We start from the raw sequence: 24,502 nt of genomic DNA, 5'->3' as shown, positions 1-24,502 counted from the left end.
GCCCTGTAACGTTTTTTTCGCAGAAGAAAAAGGGGCCGTAAGCTTTAAACGTTAACTTTTGGTGAACTGCGAATTTGCTGCACGAATGCGTGAGGATTCTCTACCGCCCAGATTCGCACATTATGTCTGTTCACTTCACCATTAAGAAAAAATGTTGCTTCATCACTGAAAACAAGTTTCGCACTGAACGCATCCTCTTCCATGAGCTGTTGCAACCGCGCCGAAAATTCAAAGCGTTTGACTTTGTCATCGGGTGTCAGGGCTTGTAGCAATTGTACACGGTAAGGCTTCTGCTTTAGCCTTTTCCGTAAGATTTTCCAAACCGTCGGTTGTGGTACGTTTAGCTCCCTGCTTGCTTAATTCGTCGACTTCCGCGGGCTACGCGTGAAACTTGCCCACACGCGTTCAACCGTTTCTTCGCTCACTGCAGGCCGACCCGTTGATTTCCACTTACAGAGGCATCCAGAAGCTATAAACTGCGCATACCATCGCCGAATGGAGTTAGCAGTTGGTGGATCTTTGTTGAACTTCGTCCTGAAGTGTCGTTGCACTGTTATGACTGACTGATGTGAGTGCATTTCAAGCACGACATACGCTTTCTCGGCTCCTGTCGCCATTTTGTCTCACTGCGCTCTCGAGCGCTCTGGCGGCAGAAACCTGAAGTGCGGCTTCAGCCGAACAAAACTTTATGAGTTTTTCTACGTATCTGTAGCTTGTCGTGACCATATGTCAATGAACGGAGCTACAGTGAATTTATGAAATCGCTTCAATCATTTGTAATAGCCCTGTAGAAGATATCGAGTGCATTTTTAAGTTCCTGCTTAAAAGTCACAAACCGCCTCCTCTTTAAAAACAGGAATTATGTAAATTTGCAAGTGCAGTGTTGCGAATTAAAATGGCAACACCATGAAGGTTAGTAAATAATGAAATTTCAGTTACTGAGTGTATGCAGTGTAACATGAGGCAAACGTTATTACATTTACAGCTGGTTTGAGGGCGTTTAGGGTGCTAAATTTAGTATGAAGATCAGCCACCTCTAGCAGCACCAGTAGCTCTAACGGGGCTAGACATCGAGTCGATCTGAGGTTTGGTGAGACATACTGGTATTTTCTTCCTTTCTGCTTCAGCTCTGTGACAGAATTCATCAGTCGTAGTGGCTGACGAGGTGTGTCGTACCAGCCTTTCTGAAGCTCCAAATGTTTTCAGTCGGTTGGAGATCTGAAACACGTGCTGACCAGGGAAACATCGAACACTTCCTGTATCGTTCTAGGTCAGGACCGAAAGGACACACTCGGTGTTGCGTAATATTGTTAAAAGATAACGTCATGGAAACCTCAAATATAGGACACAGCCACCGGCTTCATATGTCAGGAATACAACAGGGGCTGTCAAAATAAGTGACTATGTTAACCAGATCTGATCGTATTGTGTACCCAATTGCACCTCAGACCATCACCCTAGAAGCCAGAAACGTACAACATTGATGAAAGCAATCCGGCTAAGTTCTTTCTCATCAGAGCTTCCGCACATGGGTATGTCCATCGGGATGCCGTACGCACAACCGAGTCTCTTCTGAAAAGATGACATGGTGCCATTCCTTAGTCCGGTGTTTTCGATGGGCACACCATGTCGGAGTGCCTGTCTCTGTTGACATGTCAAGGGAGTCCGCAGTGCTCCACACATCATTGCACAATCCATTTGGACACCTCTCTTGCTGCGAACAGCCAAACCTGTGGTGTGCGTACTGTAAGACCTTCGGTACACACACCATCAGATTATTTGACTTGTCGCTCTAACGAAGTAGGCGAGTGTCAGCAATATGTCTCGTGGTCTTATCGTGGCGTGTTTATCTTCTGCCGTTAGGTCAGACGATAGAAATGCCACTTGCACGCTTAGAGTAGCAGATTGACGGTGACCAACTTTAAACAGAACTTAATTAATTTCCACACACATTTATTAAAATAATAACAATCATAAACCTTACTTAACTTGATTCTGGATGCTATTTACAATTGACAATCTGAAGTTCCTTTGGTCTTGGTACGTTAATCTTATTCTCACATATCTCTGATACTTGACAAAGTATCTATACATTTCTCTTCATGGCTATGTACAGGAATATGATAATCTTATTAGGCGCAGACTGAAACTTGACTATAGACTGGTACAGACTAATGCAGACTGACTAATCGGAGGTCTGTACACTCGTTATAATACCTCGAGCGTTCAGGTATCACTGCGCGAGTGTGATCCGCGAGGAGAAAAGGTTCTACGTTAGCAGCAATCTCATTGGCTGCGTTACATATTAATACGCGGATCGGCGGAAGCAGAATTTGGTCCGTCTTTATGGCAGCGCCATCTCGTAGAGGGGAGACGGACGAGCGCTGCACCTGCGCTGTTGTGCTTAGTGGGGCGCGCTCTAGTGGGAAAGTTGTGTACGCGCTGACTAAGCGGAACTATGTACACAACAAAACCACTCTTGGTGCCAACAGCTCCATTTCCTGACATAGGGTACGTGTCATGTCTATGCGATCTTGCACAGCCGAGTGAACATGTCTGTCTCGATATGTTACGATCATGGTGTTCCTAAAATTTAACACGTACTGGTAGACGTTTCTCGTTCTTTCATGAGGCACAAAACGATCTTCTCAGAAACAACTAACTTTAAAATGCGATTTACGGATGAAAAACCCGCTTTGTAATCTTTTCTAATTAAAAAAATGCAAATGACATCACTGCTATCTACTATATGGGGTTGCACAGAAATGCTAATCATTTGAATTTGCATATACTAAACTTAATTCATGTCTGAGGTTTGCTGTACTGTGTCTTCACAATGTTACAAACTGGCATGGATTAGTTAATTACTAGTGGGCGGTGTGATTCCGAACTATGCAAGTTGGGAGATGGACAATGCCGAATTAATTAGTGAGTGATTGTTCTGAAACGTGTCAGGCTCGAGGCGGCCCGTAGGTTTCATTTCTACTAAGAGAACTAGTTAATCGGGAGATAGATTTCTTCCCTTCGTTTGTTAGTACAATGAGAGTTTTGACTTGCAAATGTCCCTTAAATGATAATTTCTTAGGTAGCAACTTCTTCTAACGAAAATATTTTCCCTTAATTTCACGTACTGGATTGCATGTGGAATCTGTGTAGTAAATTTGCTGGGTCGTGGTGAGGCTGTCGGCATTGGAACGATAGTGTTGTGCAGGATGGGACTGGGCAGCAGCTGGCTGAGGCCCTCAGGTAAGTGCATTGCCATCATGACTGGTGAAGCTTCCGCTTGCCTTATGTCGGTCACCCTCGGATTACTATGACCAGGTGCCGACGCTATTGGGCGAGGCGCCGATTTATGAAAACTGTATGTGGCCAGGGAATTTGGACAGTACTGCTGACTACAGATATCTAGGGGAGATTGTATGAGTTGCAATCACGTGCACATCAGGCGCAGTTTGTAAACTGACGATGTCGCCGCTGGTTCCGAACAGGCGAGCAAAGTGGATGCTTATAGAGAACTTGGGTAGTAGCTTCGACTCCAGATAAAATCTAGTGAATGAGGTGGAGCGCTGTCTCGCACACAGACCTGCTCCTGTATTTCACCACACCCATCCTCGTGTCGACCCTAGTGTTTGACATGGGAAATAGCGCATTCGTTGACTGGATGATGTCCTAAAAATTAACCAGACTGGGAGAAGTGGTGTCGACTTTCGTAGGGATGGGAACTGGAGTTCTCTCTCAATGTCCAGGGCTTCCTCAGTTTTCTAGGCTGGGTTCTATCGCCAAATTTTGTAAGTTTGATGAAACTGAAAATTTAAGAGATTGGCTCAAGTTATGACAAACTTTTCAGAAGAGAGGGATCTGTTTGCTACGCGGCCTCACATTGGCGGCGTTTCTAGCATTCTGTCTGATTGGAAAAACAGTAATGTTAGGTAGTCTCTCCGCAGACTTCTTAAAGTATTCTTGGTTTGAACACGAAGCAGGGAAGTACTAGTGTCGGGATCGAGCTGTAGCACTTCTCTTCGTCTGTATAGGGACTGAGGAAAGAAATTCATCTTCTGTGTGGGCCACAGTCACCATTTGCAGTGCAAATGACTTCTGCCATTCCTAAAGTCGCAGCTTATCGTTTCGCCTCTCAGAGTTAGTAGGTTTTGGTAGCAAAGGGGAGTGATAGGTTAATGATGAGACAAGAGTTGGCCCGTTTTCAGTTAAATCAATGGGTATCTCGCTTTAAATGAAACTCTAGCGTTAGATGGGTTAATCATGACTGAGTTGTATGGGTCTTGGATGTGTTTTCCAAGTCCCATTAGAATGACACAATCATCATATCCGACACGAAGTTATGTACTTAGACTGCACGAGTAATCTCGTGAGTTAGGTACCAGACCATTTCCTCCCCTTCCCCATGGACTTTGCTACTTAGTTACTTGCAAATGTCTGATTATACAGATTTCATGTATCGATTATCTCCAGTTTGTAAGAGAATGAACTATTATGTTTGTTTATCATGTGTTGCTCTTCCAGTGGAATATTTTGTAGTTAACAATGGTGTAAGTTACCGTTCGTGCACTTCAGTATTTGGAGATGAACACCTTGATCATTGTTCGTGTTATAGGTTCAAATGGTTCAAATGGCTCTGAGCACTATGGGACATAATATCTGAGGTCATCAGTCCCGTAGAACGCAGAACTACTTAAACCTAACTAAACTAAGGACATCACACACATCCTTGCCCAAGGCAGGATTCGAACCTGAGACCGTAGTGGTCACGCGGTTCCAGACTGAAACGCATAGGACTGCTCGGCCACACGGGCCGGCAGTGTTATAGGCCCTCTATTGTTCATTATATATATTAACGCCATAGGAGACAATTTCAGTAGCCGTCTTAGATTGTTTGCAGATGATGCTGTCATTTATCGTCTTGTAAAGTCATCAAATGACCAAAACATATTGCAAAATCATTTAGATAAGATATCTGTGTGTTGCGAAAAGTGGCAATTGACCCTGAATAGAGAAAAGTGTGAAGTTATTCACATGACTACTAAAGAAATCCGCTAAATTTCGATTCCGCGATAAGTCACACAACTCTGAAGGCTGTAAATTCAACTCAATACTTAGGGATTACAATTACAAATAACCTAAAATTAGACCGATCACATAGATAATGTTGTGGGTAGTGCAAACCAAAGACTGCGATTCATTGGCACAACATTTAGAAGGTGCAGCAGGTCTAGTGGAGAGACTACTTACACCACGCTTGTCCGCCCTATCCTGGAGTATTGCTGTGGGGTGTGGGATCCGCATCAGGTGGGACTGACGGATAATATCGAAAAAGTTCAAAGGAGAGCAGCTCGTTTTTGTATTAGCGTGAAATAGGGGAGCTAGTACCACAGACATGTTGCGTGAATTGGAGTGGCAGTCATTAAAACAAAGGCGTTTTTCGTTGCGGCGGGATCTTCTCATGTAATTTCAATCACCAGTTTTCTGCTCCGATTGCGAAAACATTCTGTTGGCACCTACCTACATAGGAAGTAATAGTCATCTCGCTAAAATAAGAGAAATCAGGGCTGGCACAGAAAAATGTAAGTGCTCGTTTTTCCCGCGCGCTGTTCGAGAGTGGAACGGTAGAGAGACAGCTTGAAGGAGGTTCTTTGAACCCTCTGCCAGGCACTTTATTGTGAATAGCAGAGTAGTAACGTAGATGTAGATCACAATTAACTTCAACAAGAACCACATGCAAACTCACTTACAGGTCACCCTTTTTCTTTCCTTTTTCATTAATTGCCGTTAATTAAACACATATGAGTTGTAGAGGGCGATCTGCATATCGAACAGTTTCATTCGATTCAGATCGAAGCCGCTGTTTATATTTAACCAAAGGCTAGTGCCGTCTTGGATGAAACTGACGACCCTCTCTATGGTCTTGCTGATAGACAATGTTATGATCGCGTCAGACAAGTTTCGTCTTGCTGTATATCGGCGGTGATGCTGCTTAAATTTCTTTCAGGTAAACAGTTTCCTGGTCGATTCACAGAAGTAGCAAATTGCATTACATTGTTTGCTATTCACTATGGGAAATACAGTGGTAGATTAAAGCGACAAACTCTGTAACGTTTTCGCATTAGGTTACATCCCATCACATTTCACAATTTGGTAAATGACTAAATTTCCTGATCGTACTATTTTTTTTTTTTTTTTTTTTTTTTTTTGTACTGCGACCTGATGATTGTTCCTGTTATAAGTTCGGTTGTTGGGATGCCCGTAGCACAGTATATGTAAGTTAATCAGCTGCTCGTCCCAAATTTGCTAAAGAAGTGAGTGAACAGTATAATTTTTGGGGAATTTTGTGATGTTTTGTTCTAGAGATTAGGGAAAATTTTGTGTAGCAGTTTAAGGATTTCGTTTCGGGGAGAGAAATAGCTTTAGCGCCTGACACATTTCAGTTATTTTCTTGTGTTTCTTTTCAGATTTTACCAGTTATTCCGGTTTATAGGTGTGTGTTCTACTCACGTCTCTCCAGTGTTTGTACAACGTTGCAAAACTTTTTAAGAGTGTATTTCTGTGACAGTATGAATGGGGTGTGTATATTAAATCGGAGGTGTGAACGCTAGTTTAGTACATAATAGACGAGTTAATATATGCGAAATTGATGTAATGAAGAATCAGGTACGTCTCAGCAGCAGGGATTGAATGGCAGATCTGTAGATCAGGGGCATCTGATAATTTATACGGAGTTTAGGGGTAATACCAGAGAAGCAGATAGTGGTGTGTACACCACTTGGTGCGAAAAGTGCAATCTGACAGAACATAGGCGCCATGATATCACTTTTCGCTAGATTTTTGTTCGGTATCCAGACTATATGGGCGTCTTACTGGAGATTGTGGGGAATGGGCATGGTTGAACATGAGATGAAAGAAAGTAGATGCACTGGCTGGGTGGAGAGGACTAGGAACGCTGAAGGGAAACGGAGAGGCCGCGTCTGATTGGGCGATGAGATTAAAATTCTAATAATTGTCGGTAATGAGTTTCGATTACAATAGTATAAGCGATTGAATATGATGTGAAACCCGCTGTACGTCAGAGATTATCCTGAAGTAGAAAATGGCCAGGCCACCGAAAAGTTACCTGTAGCTTGGGAACAACAACTCACTGATATCCTTCCTGGCGTACTCTGTGATACTGAAAAAGGGTTTTGGTGGGGAAATCGACGTATCCGTCCTGTTGGTAATGAGTTACTTGATTTGCGTGTGTTCTGTATGTTCAGTGCAGCGCCGCATTCGTTGGAAGGTGCACGTAACCGATGAACTGTTTGTTACGAAAATTAAGCATGGACTTTGCTGCAACAGAGAGTGCGGGAGATTAGAATTACTGATCAAGGTTACTTGAAGGGAGTACTCGAGCTAGTAATCAGGAAAGGAGAGGTCATCGGACGGAATGAATTAACCAGTAATCGAATGGAGTTGGCCGGCCGGAGTGGCCGAGCGGTTCTAGGCGCTACAGTTTCGAACCTCGCTACCGCTACGGTCACAGGTTCGAATCTTGCCTCGAGCATGGATGTGTGTGATGTCCTTAAGTTAGTTAGGTTTAAGTAGTTCTAAATTCTAGGGGACTGAGGACCTCAGAAGTTAAGTCCCATAGTGCCCAGAGCCATTTGAATTTCGAATGGAGTTTACTCTGGAGGATCATTCTACCACTGATACAACTAAAACAGAAGAAACAACTGAAGTAAGTGTTGATGTGGAGGAGCCGGTAGATCTTATCAGGACAGCAAACGAGAATGGACTCGGGGGTTCCGCTGGATGGGCACATGAACAAGAACAAGAATAACCTTGGACTGTGAGTGTGAATCTATCCTACGAAGTTTCGGCGGACAAGAAGTGCTAGAGACGAATCTGTCAGATTCTAGCATAACTGGTATGTCTTCAGCTCTTTCTGGAAGAGAAGACCAATCTAATGCGGTAGAGATGGTTGCATGAAACATGACCCAAGAAGTGCGGAGTTAAGCACAAGGAACGAGAAAGGGGTGACTAACATAGGCGACCATCTTAAAAGCACAGTGAAGAACAGTACGAATGAAATGGTGGTGTATATAAGAATAGAAGGAAAAAAACAAGAAAAAACTAGGGCAATGGTTGAGATTATGAGCACAGTGACACAGAAGATAGTGGGAGATCTGGAGGAACGGTGAGTGGTTGTAACACCGGAAGTGGCTCAGCTCGGCGAGGATGAGCAGTTAAAAATCATATGTGGAGCCAGAGCTGAAGAGCTAGAAAATTAGGTACAGGCAGTAGAAGAGAGGGTGGTCTAAAGGTCCATGGATATTAAACGGCGATTATCCGAGGTGACAGACCAGCTGAAAATTAAGAATCAAGAAGTGATGGAACAGACAGTCAAGAGGACAAGAGGTATGAGGTGAAGTGAGCTGAAGGCGAGTGACAATCAACCGTCTGTTCTCGTGTCAACGGAAGAAGTTTTGATTAAGAACATTATCAGCCAGTCCGTAAATTCCAAACGTCTAGAGATACAGACAAAAATATTTTCTCTCTTCAGGAAGAATGTGAGTGTAATAGTGAAGTTATCTGGCAGCGTGTAACAGGTCTAGGTGAAATCAACATAATTGTTGGATGACACCACCACGACCGTTTTAGAGTAATTCAAAGAAAGTTATGATGTCATAGTTGCGACTGTGATTACTATGCTTAATAAATGAGTCAAGAAGGCTAGGAGAGTGTTTCGGCTAGAAAGAGCAGATAAGAATTTGCTAGCATTTCATTTAGACAACGAACTGCCATCATTTAGTGGACGTAGAGGAATTATGGATGGACGTAGAGGACGTAGAGGATGGACGTAGAGGAATTATAAGCCAAGTTTACACGGACTGTAACTCGAGCGCGGGAAAAATATGTGCCTAGCAAGTGGATTAAGGACGGAAAAGTCCCACAGTGGTTTATCAATGAAATTCGGAAAAATGCTGTAGAAGCAAAGACTCTTACACTCTCGATTCAAAAGAGAACGCTCAAATGACGATAGGCAAAGGTTAGTAGAAATTAGTGCTTCTTTAAAAAGATCTATGCTCGAAACATACGAAAAATACCACAGTCATACCTTAGCAAAAAATCTGGCCGAGAACATGAGAAACTTCTGGCCCTATGCAGAATCGCTAAGCAGGGCTAAGGCGTCTATTCAGTCATTCGTTGGTCAGTCTGGTGTGACGTCAGAAGACAGCAGAGGGAAAGCCAAGGTTTTAAATTTCCCATTTGAGAAACCGTTCACGCAGGATAATCACAAAATATACTATCGTTTGACTATTGCAAAGACTCTCGTATGGACGACAGCATTCCTGGAGTAGAGGGTTGAAAAGTAATAAGTCGCCAGGTCCGCAAGGAAAGGCCTTTCGGTTTTACAAAGAGTACTGGGCGGCATTGGCCACTTACCTACCTGGTATTTTTAACGGATCTCTCACTCAGCGCAAAAATCCAGACACCTGAAAAACATCTACATCTATATCTACATGATTGCTCTGCTATTCACAATAAAGTGCCTGCCATTTTCAAGCTGTGTCTCTACCGTTCCACTTTCGAAAGGGACGCGGGAAAAACGAACACTTAAATTTTTCTGTGTGAGCCCTGATTTCTTTTATTTTACCATGATGATGATTTCTTCCTATGTAGGTGGTTGCCAGCAGAATGTTTTCGCAATCGGAGGAGAAAACTGGCGATTGAAATTTCATGAGAAGATCCCGTCGCAACGAAAAACGCCTTTGTTTTAATGACTGCCACTCCAATTCACGTAACATGTCTGTGACACTATCTCTCCTATTTCGCGCTAATACAAAACGAGCTGCTCTCCGTTGAACTTTTTCGATATTATCCGTCAGTCCCACCTGATGCGGATCCCACACCCCACAGCAATACTCAAGGATAGGGCGGACAAGCGTGGTGTAAGTAGTCTCTTTAGTAGACCTGCTGCACCTTCTGAATGTTCTGCCAATGAATCGCAGTCTTTGGTTTGCACTACCCGCAACATTGTCTATGTGATCGTTCCAATTTTAGGTTATTTGTAATTGTAATCCCTAAGTATTTAGTTGAATTTACAGCTTTCAGAGTTGTGTGACTTATAGCGTAATCGAAATTTAGCGGATTTCTTTTAGTAGTCATGTGAATAACTTCACACTTTTCTCTATTCAGGGTCAATTGCTACTTTTCGCACCATACAGATATCTTATCTAAATCATTTTGCAATTCTTTTGGTCATTAGATGACTTTACAAGACGGTAAGCGACAGCAGCATCTGCAAACTATCTAAGAGAGCCACTCAGATTGTCTCCTACGTCGCTAATATAGATCAGGAACAATAGAGCGCCCACAACACTTCCTTCGGGAACGGCGGGCATTAGTTCTATTTTACTCGATGACTTTCCATCTATTACTGCGACCTTTCTGACAGGAAATCACGAATCCAGTCGCGCAACTAAGGCGATATTCCATAGGCACGCAGTTTGATTAGAAGACGCTTGTGAGGAACGGTATCGAAAGCCTTCTAGAAATCCTAAAATATGGACTCAAAAAAGTGTAGGCCACTCCTGTATATAATAAGGGTAAAAGAACAGAGAATCTAAATTATAGACCAATGTCCACGAGCCTACTATGCTGTCATAGTAGGAGGAAAGGTGATACTCCTACGTGGCGCGTCCCAGGTGGCGGATAGTGAAGTCCTCACCGGTTTACTGGCGGACTTGAGTGAAATAAAATAGCTCTCGCGGACCAAACATACCCTCTGCGGTTAACAACCGTAATTGTTAATCGGAGCTTGCTCCAACTAAGGTTGACAACCTTCGAAAGTAAAAAATGGAAAGGTCTTTTAGGGAAAAAATTCCACCGTCCTGCTCAAAAAGGCAGGAAAAGGCTACATCGGATTCGGTTGGTAGTCAACTAGAAGACAGCAACGAATCGGAGCGTTTGCAACCATCCAAATGCACACTAAAACGCAAAAAGAAGATTAAACATGAGCAAATAAATTATATAGCAACACACAACATAAACTCACTACTTCAAACCGGAAAACTCAAGGAGCTCACAGATGAACTAAATAAACAAAAAATTTTAATAACAGGGATCCAAGAAATGAGAAACACCACAGAGGACCAATTCGAATCACAAGGATACAGAATTTATAATGGGAAACCAGGACCGAGGGCAATGAAACGATGTCCCCAGTTTGGAACAGGGTTTTTAGTAAATATAAAAATAATAGATTCAGTAACGGATTTCCAAGGAGTATCACCAAGAATTGCGACTCTAAGCTTTAAAACAATGAATAAAACCTATACAATAATAAATGCTCATGCCCCAACAAATGAAAAAAATTGTCTAACAAAAACAAAGGAAGAGGTAGATAAATTTTGGGACCTTCTAGAACAAACTGTGAACAGAGTAAATAAAAAGAATGTAAAAATCTTATTGGGAGATTTCAATGCTCAGTTGGGAAAAGAATGGAAATGTTAAGATATAACTGGAAAATGGAGTCCACATAAATTTACGAACAAAAACGGTCAAAGACTTGTAGAGCTCTGCAGGGAACAGAACCTAATATCTAAATCAACATACTTTAAGAGAAAGCCAAGTAAACTTAAAACATGGAAACATCCAGACTGGCGGAAGGGCGAGTGGCAGCTAGGCCATGTCTGTAAGGACAAAAATTTTCATAAGGAGATCCTCAATGTTAAAGTACTGAGAGGAGTAGACACAGGCTCAGACCATTATATGGTTAAAATTAAAATCAAATTCACTCCGTTAAAGAAGAGGACCGGAAAAACTAATAAAATAAGAATGAGGTTTGACCCGCATCAGCCAATTAAAAATAATGAGTACCAACAAATAACACAAACCATCAAATTAACAGATGATCTAGAACTAATAGTGCCTAATCTTAAAGACGAAGCAGAGAAAGAAGAAGCAGAGAATTTAGCTCCCTTGAACCCACGAAGGAAACATGCATGGTGGATATCAGAATGTGACAAATTCCATGAAGATAGACACCACGCATGGTTAAAGTTTCAAACACATAAAACTGAAGAAAATGCCATCAATCTAAAAAATGAAAGAAAGAAATTCACACAAAATATTAGAAGAATCAAGAGAGGATTTCATAAAGATATTATAAACTCTATAGAAGGTAATTATCATAAAATCAACTCCAGGAACTACTATAAAATCTTTGGGAAAAACTAAAACAATATGAGTGCCCTACACTAGTAATGAAAGATGAAGATGGAAGAATGACACACAGTAACAAGGAAAATGCAGAAATCATGGCAAAAGCATTTAAAAAGCTTCTGAATTGCGAGGAACCCAAAGAACCCTTACAAATCAACATAAATACCCCCAAAAAGAACCAAACCTAACAAACTAGACCCTCCAACTTTCCAAGAAGTAGACAAAATTCTTAAAGAACAAAAAAATTATAAGGCATGTGGAGAAGATCAGGTTTGTGTTGAAATGTGGAAATATGCAAGTGACGCAGTCAAGACCTCCTTACACACGGCTCTAACAAAAGTTTGGGTAACAGAACGATTTCCCGAACATCGGACCACAGCTATCATCCACCCACTACACAAAAAGGGAGATGAGAGCAAGCCAGACAACTACAGAGGAATCTCTCTCCTAGATTGCACATACAAAATTCTATCCAAGATCCTATAAGAAAGAATCAAGGAGCAATTAGAACAGGAGTTAGGGGAATATCAGGGAGGTTTCAGACCATGGAGAAGCTGTGCAGAGCAGATAATTAGTTTAAAATTGATTATGGCATACTACAAGAAACGGAACAAACCTCTGGCAATAACATTTGTAGATTTTAAGAAGGCATATGACTGTCTCCCCAGACCTTCAGTATTAAAAATTTTAAGAAATCTAGGACTCCATCCAAAACTAATTAAAATAATACAACTCACTCTAACGAACACCAAATCAGAAGTGACGTTTAGAGGAGAAATTTCGGAACCATTACTCATAAAAACAGGCTTAAGACAAGGTGACTGCCTATCACCATTACTGTTCAACTGTGCACTGGAATACATAATGAGAGAATGGTACCAGGACAATCCAAAGATGATAAGAATTGGAAGTGCAAAAGATGATATTAGCTTAAACTGCTTGGGATTCGCTGATGATCTTGCTCTCCTAGCCAACACCGTTCAAGGAGCCAGGCAACAAGTGAAATAACTATAAGAAATAACAGAGAAAGTAGGCCTTAGAATATCATTTGAAAAAACGGAGATAAATTCTAACTGATCCACCACTTGCAAACAAAATTACAATAGGAGAACAGGAAATCAAAATTGTTGATAAATTTAAATATTTAGGCGAAATAATAACATACAATCTAAATGAGAAGCCATCATGGTAGAATAGAATAAAAAAACTGAGCTACGCAAATTACATTACCAAAACTACATACAACAAAAACAGCCTATCTATAGATGCAAAATTAAAACACTATAAAACAGTTACACAACCAGAAATAACCCATGCAGCTGAAACTATCTTCAAAACAACTAATACAGCAGAAATTGACAGAATACTAAAAATAGAAAGAAGAATAATTAGGACATGTATAAAATAAATGGACATTGGAGAATAGCATCAAATGAAACAGTATATAAGAATATAGAACCAGTCATGAGCATAATCAGGATGAAACGCATCTCATTCTTTGGACATCTCATGAGAACTCCAGAAAATAGAATTAGTAAAAAAATAATACAAAAATTGTGGAATAGCAAGAGCGACATTAAATGGATCACAGAAATTAAGGAAGATATAAAAGAACTTCAAATTACAGTAGATGACCTAAAAAACAAGACAGAGAAAACCAGAATACTGCAAGACCCGCAATCCAGACTACAAATGAAAATCAATAAAAGGAGTACAGGAAGAGTGGTCTCAGATGAAGAAAGAAAGAAAATATCTGAAAGAATGATGAAATATTGGGCAGACAGAAGAGCAAAACACCTTTCATATAAGAATAGACTCTAATAATTATATTACCTAAATATCATATTAAGTTATTGTTGAACCAAATTGTATCCCTGTGTAACAACTTGTTTACAACTTTGTATTTTTGACTAGAGTTGTCCAATTAAGGACATAAAATAAATAATAATAATAATAATATAGACCAATGTCCTTAACATCAGAGTGCCCCAGAATTCCCACATATCTGAGTTCGAATGTAATACATTTCCTTGATACCGAAAAGCTTCTGTCTAGGAATCAGCACGGTTTTGGAAAGGATCGCTCTCGTAAAACTCAGCTTGTCCTTTTCTCACATGATAAGTTACGAACTATGTATGAAGGGCGACCGGCTGATTCCACATTTCTAGATTTCCTAAAAGCGTTTGACACAGCTCTCCACTGCAGATTGTTAACGAAGTTACGAGCGTATGGAATATTTTCCCAGACATGTGAGTGGCACGAACACTAACTAATGGTAATGGTTCAAATGGCTCTGAGCACTATGGGACTTAACATCTGGGGTCATCAGTCCCCGATAACTTAGAACAACTTAAACCTAGCTAACCTAAGGACATCACTCATCCATGCCCGAGGCAGGATTCGAACCTGCGACCGTAGTGGTCGCGCGGTTCCAGACTGAAGCGCCTAGAACCGCTCGGCCACACCTGCCTGCTAAATAACAGAACATAGTACGTTGTCCTCGACGGTGTATGTTCATCAGTAACAAGAGTATCGTCAGTATTGCCGCATACATAAATCATCTGGCAGGTAGAGTGCGCAGCAATCTGCGGTTACTTGCTGATGACGCTGTGGTGTGCGGGAAGGTGTTGTCGTTGACTGACTGTAAGGGGATACAACGTGACTCAGAAACAAATTCTAATGGGTGTGCTAAATGGCAGCTGGCTCTAAATGTAGAAAAAATGTAGTTTAATGGAGATGAGTAGGAAAAACCAACAATTGATGTTGGAATACAGCATTATAGTATGTTGCTTGACAAAGTCACGTCGTTTAAATATCTAGGCGTAGCGTTGCAAAGCGATATGAAATGAAACGAGCATGAGAGAGTTGGTTCACGAAGGGGAATGACCGACTTCGGTATATTGGGAGAATTTTGGGGAACTGTGGTTTATATGTAAAGGTGATTGCCTATAGGTCTCCAGTGTGACTTGTTCTTGAGTACAGCTCGAGTGTCTGAGACCCGCACCAAGTCGTATTAAAGGAAGGAATCGGAGTAAGTCAGGAGCGGGCTGCTAGGTTTGTTACCGTTAAGTCCAAGCAACACACAAGCATTGCTTCGGGAACTCAAATGAGAATCTCTGGAGGGAGGGTGACGTTATTTTCAAGGAAAACTACTGAGAAAATTTAGAGAAACGGAATTTGAGGCTGACTGCAGAACGATTCTACTGCTACTAGCATAAATTTTGCGTTCAGACCACGAGAATAAGATACGAGAAATTAGGTCTCATATGGAGACATATACATAGCAGTTTTGCCCACTCTCTTTTTGCAAGTGGAACAGGAAATGAAATAGCTAGTAGTGTGACATAACACTCACATATCGCGTTGCTATGTTTATCTTTTTATTACTCATTTCTGGTTATGTTTAAGGAAAGCCCAAGACTGGCTGGGTATGGAGGAAGGTTTCAGCTAGCCCTGGTGGAAACCGAGGGGGCTGAGTGGCCACATAACAGTTCCGGTGTGACCACATGAGGTTTATCACGTCTTTCACAAAGGCTCTTGTGGAAGGAGGCGGGATGCATGGGTGGCGCCTTTCACAGAAGCGTCTGTAGGAAGTCCCTGGCCGTCCATTTCGGCTAAGGATGCAGTTTTCTCCTTTGAAAGGAGTTGCCGACTAGCCCCCAGAGAACTGCCAAATGTGACGAATTCACCTTCCGGTGCAACACACACACACACACACACACACACACACACACAACGCAGAAGAGAACGATATTGCGCAGAGATGGTATCCGAGTAGATACAGAGAATATCAGTGCAGAATTTTCCAAGGGAGACGCAACAACTGCAGGTTCATTGTCAGGAACCCAGCGAAACATACAGATAGCTGAGCAATGTGAAGATAGCATTGCTTGCGAAACAGGGGGTGAACGATACGCACAACAGCACATGTATACGAAATATGGTGGACGCTCTACTCTGGCTAAAAGGCGGTGTTACTAGAAGCCGGACAAGACAGAGAAAAAGCCGAACAAGATAGGAAATAAATGCAGGAAAGAGAAAGAAAAGTTGAAGAGGATAGGAAAAAAGCGGGGGAGGATAGAAAGCGATTTTGGTCGAAACTGAAATATGTAGAAAGAAAAGTAGACTCTAAATTCGGATCGATTGACGAAGTTAGGTACGGAGTCTTGGGGAGCTACCATTATCGGACAGCACTGGATATGTACGAGTACAATTTTCAAAGAAAGAAGAGTTTGTGTCGCTCAGAAACGAAGTAGATAGATCGAGAAAAGATATGGAACAGCATGCTTCGAATCAGAAATTATGAAACTATACTGGTCTGATGGTGAGCAAAACCAGGTGCGCATGAGCATAGCTGGCAGCGACACGCTTCCAGTCGTATGTAGTTTACTTAGACGAAATTCTGAAGAGAAACCAATATCTGGGCAAAGAATACAGCAATAGCGAGCTAAAACAGTTGTTTGTTAATACCATGCCGACTTAGCATAAAGTAACTCTCACTTGTTAGAAAAAAAAAAGAAATTGCAGACCTTCAGGTTGGTATTAACAGATCTGGATGAGACTGAAAGAGAAGAGCAGATGTTACTTCCGACAAGCACCAACGCAGAAACTCGTGCGGTAATGAGCACTTAATTAGAAACATGGGAGAGAGCGGTAACGGCAAACGAAGCCATAATTTAAAAGAAAATTGGCGCAGTCCGAAAAAGAGGCATTTCGACTACAAAGAACGTCAAGGGAAAAGAATTTAGGGGCCGTGAAGAGCGAACGGAGGTGATGGGATAGTTGAATTACAGAACTAGATTTTGTTTCCCTTTTTCTACATGTATTCCGTAACAGTAGCACTAGGGTATTTAGCTATAAGATTTTGTGTGATTTTTTTTAAGTATGAGTTTTTAGTGTGTTATAATCTGCAGTGTTTTGTTCATGAACGTTCTTCGGTAGTTTTTGAAAGTATTAAATTTAATTGTTTGTTTGCGTAGACATTGGAATAAACGTGTTACGCAGCGAGCTTGCTGGAGATGTGTCAGAGAGCACAGGTGATTTGCTTCCGCTTCCACTTGGGGAAACATTTGTTTCGTTCATGACTGTAATACATTTTTTCGACATTCTCTAGATCATAGTGTGTCGCAGTGGATTCCGAGAACCATCGGCAAAGCCTGTCGAGTTGTGACCGTTTATCTGTTCTCTTTCAGTGGCATCGCGAATACCACACGAGGTAAACGGCTCTTATGTATCCTTCCTCACAATTTACCTCTACTTTAAATTATTTTGCACGGTACCTCGTTTCTGTATCTACGTTGAATGATCAATGTGTGAGTCGCTATAATACTTTTCTTGTCAGATGCTGGATTTAAATTATAAATGAGGGACTTTTCGTCTCTACCACTTGAGAAAGAGTTTAGAGGAGTGCGAATTTATGCATTCGTGACGGAAATCTTGAGTTGATGTTAGTGACGTGAGGAGGAGTCTATTGGTTTGCGTACTGTGTTATTATGACACATACGGCCGATTTTATAGGAGAGATTTGGTCTTCCGTTGAGAGCTGTTTACGCCTCGGGGAACCTGTAGAGACGATATGATTTATTGTCAGCCGACAGTTATAGCCAGTGATGCCTTTTTGATTGTGGCCATGGTCCCGCTAATTATTTCGTAAACGGTATGAACTAGTGTCAAGAAGTAAATTGTTTGGTTCTTCTTACGGGATTGCGAAGAAGTATGCTGATGATGTAATTTGCTCTCTGAAGTGTTCGAATGTTTCAAACCGGCCGCGTAACGGTGCAAGCAGAGGCAAACCTATGGCAGTTGGTAGGGGCGACTGACCTATCGCCTGAGCCGATAATCCAGGTGTCCGGACATTTGCCACACCGGACATTTGCCATTTGCCACGGTTTTACCTGCTCCGAAGGGTCGGGTCCCTTGTCCCCCCCCCCCCCATCCTCCTCCTCCTCCTCCTCCTCCTCACCCGGCCGCCAAGTTGTGTTGAGCGTATTAGAACATCTCTGTGGACCACCTGACGATGCAGCTGTGAAAGTGAGAAAGCAAGTGGATAGGGCGGAGAGAATGTCTACACAGTTATCGGAGATATACGCGGATGAAATGGGAAATCTACGTAATACAGTTTGTGACTTTGTTACAGTGATGCCTAGTTCAGAATCTATGAAGAGAACCAACAACAGCCTAAGAACTCTTATGAAATTGATCTTCATGAAGATCTATTAAAAATGGGAGATGGCAGTAGTTTTCTTCTGGAAGACGATCTATTAGAGGCGAGAATAATGATTTTTAGTGGAAGCAAAGGAAAAGAAATTTTAAAAACATGTGCCCATTTTTTTATGGATGGAACATTTAAGAGATGCAGCAAGCAGTTTGTACAGACCTGCACCATACACGTAGACTTAGGAGGCCCGATTAAAGAAACAAACATTCTTCCTATTGTATTTCCACTGCTCCCTAATAAGAAGAAAGACACATATGTTCGTCTGTTTCGTCTGATAAAACAGGCAGTCTCTGAGTGGTGTCCTAAACAAGTAAAGGTGGACTTTGAGGCAGCTGCGATATCGACCATTCGTCAAGTTTTTCCCACAACTGAAATACATGGATTCTATTTCCAGATGAAGAAGAGTTCATGGAGAAGAACTAAAGTTCTCGGTCTAGCTGAGGAGTACCGCTAGAACGAGGATTTAACACTTCACGTCAGCGTGTGTGCAGCGCTGGCAGTTGTAAAACCGGAGAACGTAAGCAATGGATGGATTGAGATTCATGCAGAAGCTCCTGATAACGGAAGGTTCTCTCATTTCCTTGACTACTTTGTGGATAACTGGCTAGAGAATGAGGATATCGCAATAGAAATGTGGGACTGTTACGGAAAAAGGCACCGAACGACGAATGCTGTTGAAGGGTGGCAAAACAAAATAAATAGTATTATAGGAAACCCTCACCCTAGAATCAACTATTTGGTGGAGAGCTTGAAAAAGGAAGCAGAGCTCACAAACTGCATGTACATGAAATTGGAAATGAATCTTGAAGGTAAGAAGAGGAAGAAGAAGTACTTGGAGCTGGACGGCAGGATAGAGAGAATCGTAAAGAATTATGAAGAGACTGGCAACATTAGGCCTTGCTTGAAAGCCATTGCCCATATTCAGAAACTGGACTAAAATACGTTAAAAATGTATTAAAAGCTATGAAGACCACTGAGTCCTCGCAGATTACTGAGATAAATTTTTAAAACACTGAAGCAGCATTATCGGAGCTAATATTACGTTGTAATTGTAAATAAAGTGTGTATTAGTTCAGCGTGTTTAGGCTGATTTTACACACGCCAGAATGGTAGATGGTCATTTATCATTTTCACGGTCCAAAGCCTGTGCAAAGTGTGACGCGAATCAGCCTTTAATGTAAAAATTAAAAAGTGTTTCAAGCCTGACAAAAGTGTCCCTATTGTTGTCACGTTAAGATAACTTTTTTCTACCTTCCAATATTATGGCCATACTATTAAATAATTGTGAGTTCTAAAATTATTTTCTGAAGCTTCAGAATCGCAACTATCACCTAAAATATCATGGTTTGTTAAACTGATAGTATACGCTTTTGTAAAAGAAAATGGGAACTGAACCTTTGAATTGCACCTAAAATTGACATCCCAAAACTGATCTGATCCTAAGGTTGACAATTTTGGCACCTCAAATATTTTTTATTTAAGTTTAGCTGCAAACATTTATAGTAGATGTAAATATATGAGGCCTGTTCAGAAAGTAAGCTCCGATTGATTGCCAAATTGAAACCACAGTGAACATCAGAAATGTTTTACTTGTAACAATTAGCTACACCTTTCAGCTACTTCTCTACGTAGTCGCCGTTCTGACTTAGACTTTTGTCATAGCGTTGTACCAACTTTTCAATAGCCTCATCATAGAAGGCAGCCGCCAGTGCTTTCCGCCAATTCTCCACGCTGGCCTACACCTCGTTGTCTGTGTCAAAATGTTGTCTTCAAAGACAGCGGTTCATGTGACCAGAGATGAAACTCAGGGGGAGACAATTGCGGACTGTATTGTGGGTAATCTCACATTTCCATTTGAAAACGATGCAGGAGCATCTTCATTGCCCCTGCAGAATGCGGCTGAGAATTGTCTTGAAGAAGAAACAGCACGACAGTTATGTAATGTTAGCTGCATAGCTTCAGGCGAAATTTCTCACCAGGCCCTCGTACTTGGCGGCAGACACTATTTTCTAGACATCTTTACGCACTCACTGCGAGCTCAGAAATGAGAAGAGCGACGTGATGCTAACTGGGGTTATACTAGAGACACTACCCAACACATCTGTGCAAAGCTTTATCGGATTTTCATAGTCGTTTCCATTTCGCGACCGATCGGAGCTTACTTTCTGAACGCCCCTCGTACTTAAGTACATTTAGATATAGTCCTTTAAAAATTAAAATTTCTTACTAAATTGTTGATTATCTTTAAACAGGTCAGTAAAAGCAAAGAGCTTACTACTGAAAATTAATTGTTACTAAAGAACATCAGAAAGAAATGTATTGGACCTACTTTTCTTATACATTAGAGACTTTTTGAAAAGATATTTGATCATTTCCTCTGTCACTGACAGTGTAATTCCAGTTGCTTTGCAACACCAGGGATATCTACTTCTAATTTATGTTTGCAGCTGTTCTCATTTCGAATTCTAGAATATTTACTTCGTCTTCTTTGGTGAAGGAATTTCGGAAAATGGATTTACTAACTCCACCTTAGTGGCACTGTCTACAGTAACATTACCGTCGCTGTCGCACAGTAAAGGTACTTACTGAGCCTTTCCGCTGGTTTACTTAACATGGGACCAGTATCTCTTTGGATTTTCCGCCACATTTCTAGAGCGAGTTTCGTTGTGGAAGCTATTAAATGCATCTCGCATTGAAATCCGCACCAAATTTCGAGCCTCAGTAAAACTTCATCAGTCTTGGAGATTTTGCGTTCGTCTAAATTATACGTGCCTTTTGCGGTGCTCCTGCAACAGCTTTCTGTCGTGTTTTGTGTACCATGGGGGATCAGTTCCGTCTCTTATTAATTTATTTGGTATGAATATCTCGAGTGCTGTTGATACTATTTCTTTGAACTTAAGCCACATATGGTCTTAATTTACATAGTTTGGAGGGATTGGAGGCTACCTCTTGGAAAGACGTCACCCGAATTTTTAGCTGCTTTTAAAAATAGATATATTTCGCGTTTAGTTTTGGTGAATTTTTTTGTTACGGAAGTGAGCCTCGCTACGACTGCGTGTTCACTAATCCCTGTATCCGTCGTGATGCTCAGGATTATTTGTGGCTAAGAGTTCAAGTGTGTTTTCGTAACCATTTACAAATGGTTCAAATGGCTCTGAGCACTATGGGACTTAACATCTGTGGTCATCAGTCCCCTAGAACTTAGAACTACTTAAACGTAACTAACCTAAGGACATCACACACATCCATTCCCGAGGCAGGATTCGAACCTGCGACCGTAGCAGTCGCGCGGTTCCGGACTGAGCGCCTAGAACCGCGAGACCACCGCGGCCGGCGTAACCATTTACAATTTGAATGGCCTCGTCAACTAGTTGTTAAAAATAATTTTTAAAAAAGCATTTAGAACAATTACGGAAGTTGTTTTCTATTTACAGTAGGGTGTGAAAATGTATTTTTTCGGTCCGCAGCTCGTGATCGTGCGGTAGCGTTCTCGCTTCTCGCGCCCGCGTTCCCGGGTTCGATTCCCGGCGGGGTCAGGGATATTCTCTGCCTCGTTATGACTGGGTGTTGTGTGATGTCCTTAGGTTAGTTAGGTTGAAGTAGTTCTAAGTTCTAGGAGACTGATGACCAGAGATGTTAAGTCCCATAGTGCTCAGAGCCATTTTGTATTTTTGTCAACATGCGGAAGGTAGATTGAAGTAACTGCCAACTATAATTGAATGAGTAGGGTACCTATTTGTGATGAGACTCAAATTTCCCTTTCTTTGAACTGTTCAGCAAGTGTTTCATCTGAGACAGTGGGTCGGTAAAAGGAGCCAGTTATTAATTTATTCCGGTTGTCGAATATTACCTCTGCCCATGCTAAGTCACAGGAACTATCTGCTTCAAAGTCGATTGTGAGCTTACATTAATTTCCCTTAAGTTGTCCTTCTTGTTTCTGTTGTAGTGCAGATAATTACAATTACGGCTTTTCCCTCCAGAACCTAAGATGCTTTCTCTGTTACCCTGAGAATACCAGAGCTAAACAATGTAGAACAACAATATGCGTTACAAGCGTAGCATTCTGTATTAATTCATTTCCTTATTTCTAACATTTTAAAATTGTAAGTCGACTTTAGATTACATGTCAATCACAGATGTTCTTCTCTCTATTTAGTGAACGTGTTTTCAGTTACGTTTTGAACATTGTCCCGCTACACTTTATTAACTAATGTTTTTAGAGAGTAAATTAATATGGAGTACGTCGATCTTCTTTTCAAACATTCACAAACCCATTTATTCTTTCCCTATTGTCTTTTGGGTATGCAGTTGTAGTAATTAAAGTAGGCACAAATGCAGTGATCAAAAAGAAATGCTTAGCGTACATTCGCATTCTCGTTTCATCGTGAAAGGAAGCTACCGTACAGAGGAATCTATATTTATACTTGGAAGAACTAATTACATACTGACATAATCGTCGGTATTGCTTTCATTTCCCGAAAGTTATAAATATTTCGATTTCGGAAAAGAAGCTTTGCATTTGGCCAAGATGTCGAAAAAGAAGGTCCCTTACGTACTGGTTGTATCGAGTAAGATGTGGAGATGGCGGTTTGAAAGCGGGCAGAGGTAGTGCGGGGAAGGGCGTCCCTTACCTGAGGGATCGCTACTCAAGCTACCTGGCGAAGGGGCGAGTGTGGCAAATGTCCGGTGTGGCAAATGTCCGGTGTGACAAATGTCCGGCATTCGATAATCCAGCCCCTGCACATGCTGCAATACCGGAAGCCACAGTCACTATGCGACGACTAAAAATCGCCGCGCCTTGCCTCAGAACCTTGTGTTGCAAGCCCACACTTTACTTCTACTCTCCGTGGTTCTCTGTATGGGATAATGCCAATGACTGAATGAGTAGGCTTCAAGACGGTATCTACCGTCTTGTTACGCGAGTGCAGAACTGTGCAGTGGCCACTTTATCTGCTTGCATCGATGGGACGATCATGAGGCCTCAGCTTCAAGCAAGCTTTTCGATGTTACGAGTATAACACTTCAAGAATTCTGCTGATCACACTCTCACTGCACATTGGCTTATAGTAACCACACTTATCTCCTCTGTATTGGAAGTCAACACTTTCTCCACTAAAATTTGTCAGTCCGAGATGACCTTGTCCTGATATAACCATTGGATGGAACGCCATGCCAGGTAATCCCCGTTCGAATTTTTATTTATTTTTTATTTATTTATTTATTTATTTGCCCTGAGAAAGTCCTAACGCCATCTTCCTGTCTTTGCAGTGTTGAATTGGTAACTAGAGTCTACCTTTGTTGCCCGCATCTCGTGGTCGTGCGATAGCGTTCTCGCTTCCCACGCCCGGGTTCCCGGGTTCGATTCCCGGCGGGGACAGGGATTTTCTCTGCCTCGTGATGGCTGTGTGTTGTGTGATGTCCTTAGGTTAGTTAGGTTTAAGTAGTTCTAAGTTCTAGGGGACTGATGACCATAGATGTTAAGTCCCATAGTGCTCAGAGCCATTTGAACCATTTTTTTCTACCTTTGTTGCCACGTCGACTAGTACCACTTAGTAGCTTCACTGTGTGTAGTCTGCTACCCCAGTGGAAGGACAACTGTATCTTGTTGTGCCTGGACCATGATGCCTCAAGATAGCGATTTACGTCTTGCGCCAGTAAAGAAGGCCAAGTTCCTGTCACATCCCTGCTGGGCAGCGAAGAGTCGTTTGGTGACCACACCAAAGGCAGAGGAAGCATCACATTGCTTCCCCCGCAGAGAGTTAAACGTGATATCAGGAACTTCACTACAGGTTTCTAAAAGCAAGCATGCATCACCAAATGCTGAACATGTTTTTGCTTTGTGTTAAGAGCTACTTTTAGCTTGGGTCCACTGTCAGCTCAGTCACTCACGTCACTGACTGTATGAAAACCATGACCAGTGGATATTTAATTAAATATTACTCTATATGTATATGTAAATTCACTTATTTAAATCTTGATTATTGTGTTACGAGATGATTTTCAGCTGTAAATGTATACTGATGCTCTGTGGTAAATAAATATTCCTTTTACTACAATCCCTTAAGAAATATT

This window comes from Schistocerca nitens, chromosome 3 (assembly GCF_023898315.1).
Source record: "Schistocerca nitens isolate TAMUIC-IGC-003100 chromosome 3, iqSchNite1.1, whole genome shotgun sequence".
Classification (NCBI taxonomy): domain Eukaryota; kingdom Metazoa; phylum Arthropoda; class Insecta; order Orthoptera; family Acrididae; genus Schistocerca; species Schistocerca nitens.
This window is presented reverse-complemented; position numbering follows the sequence as displayed.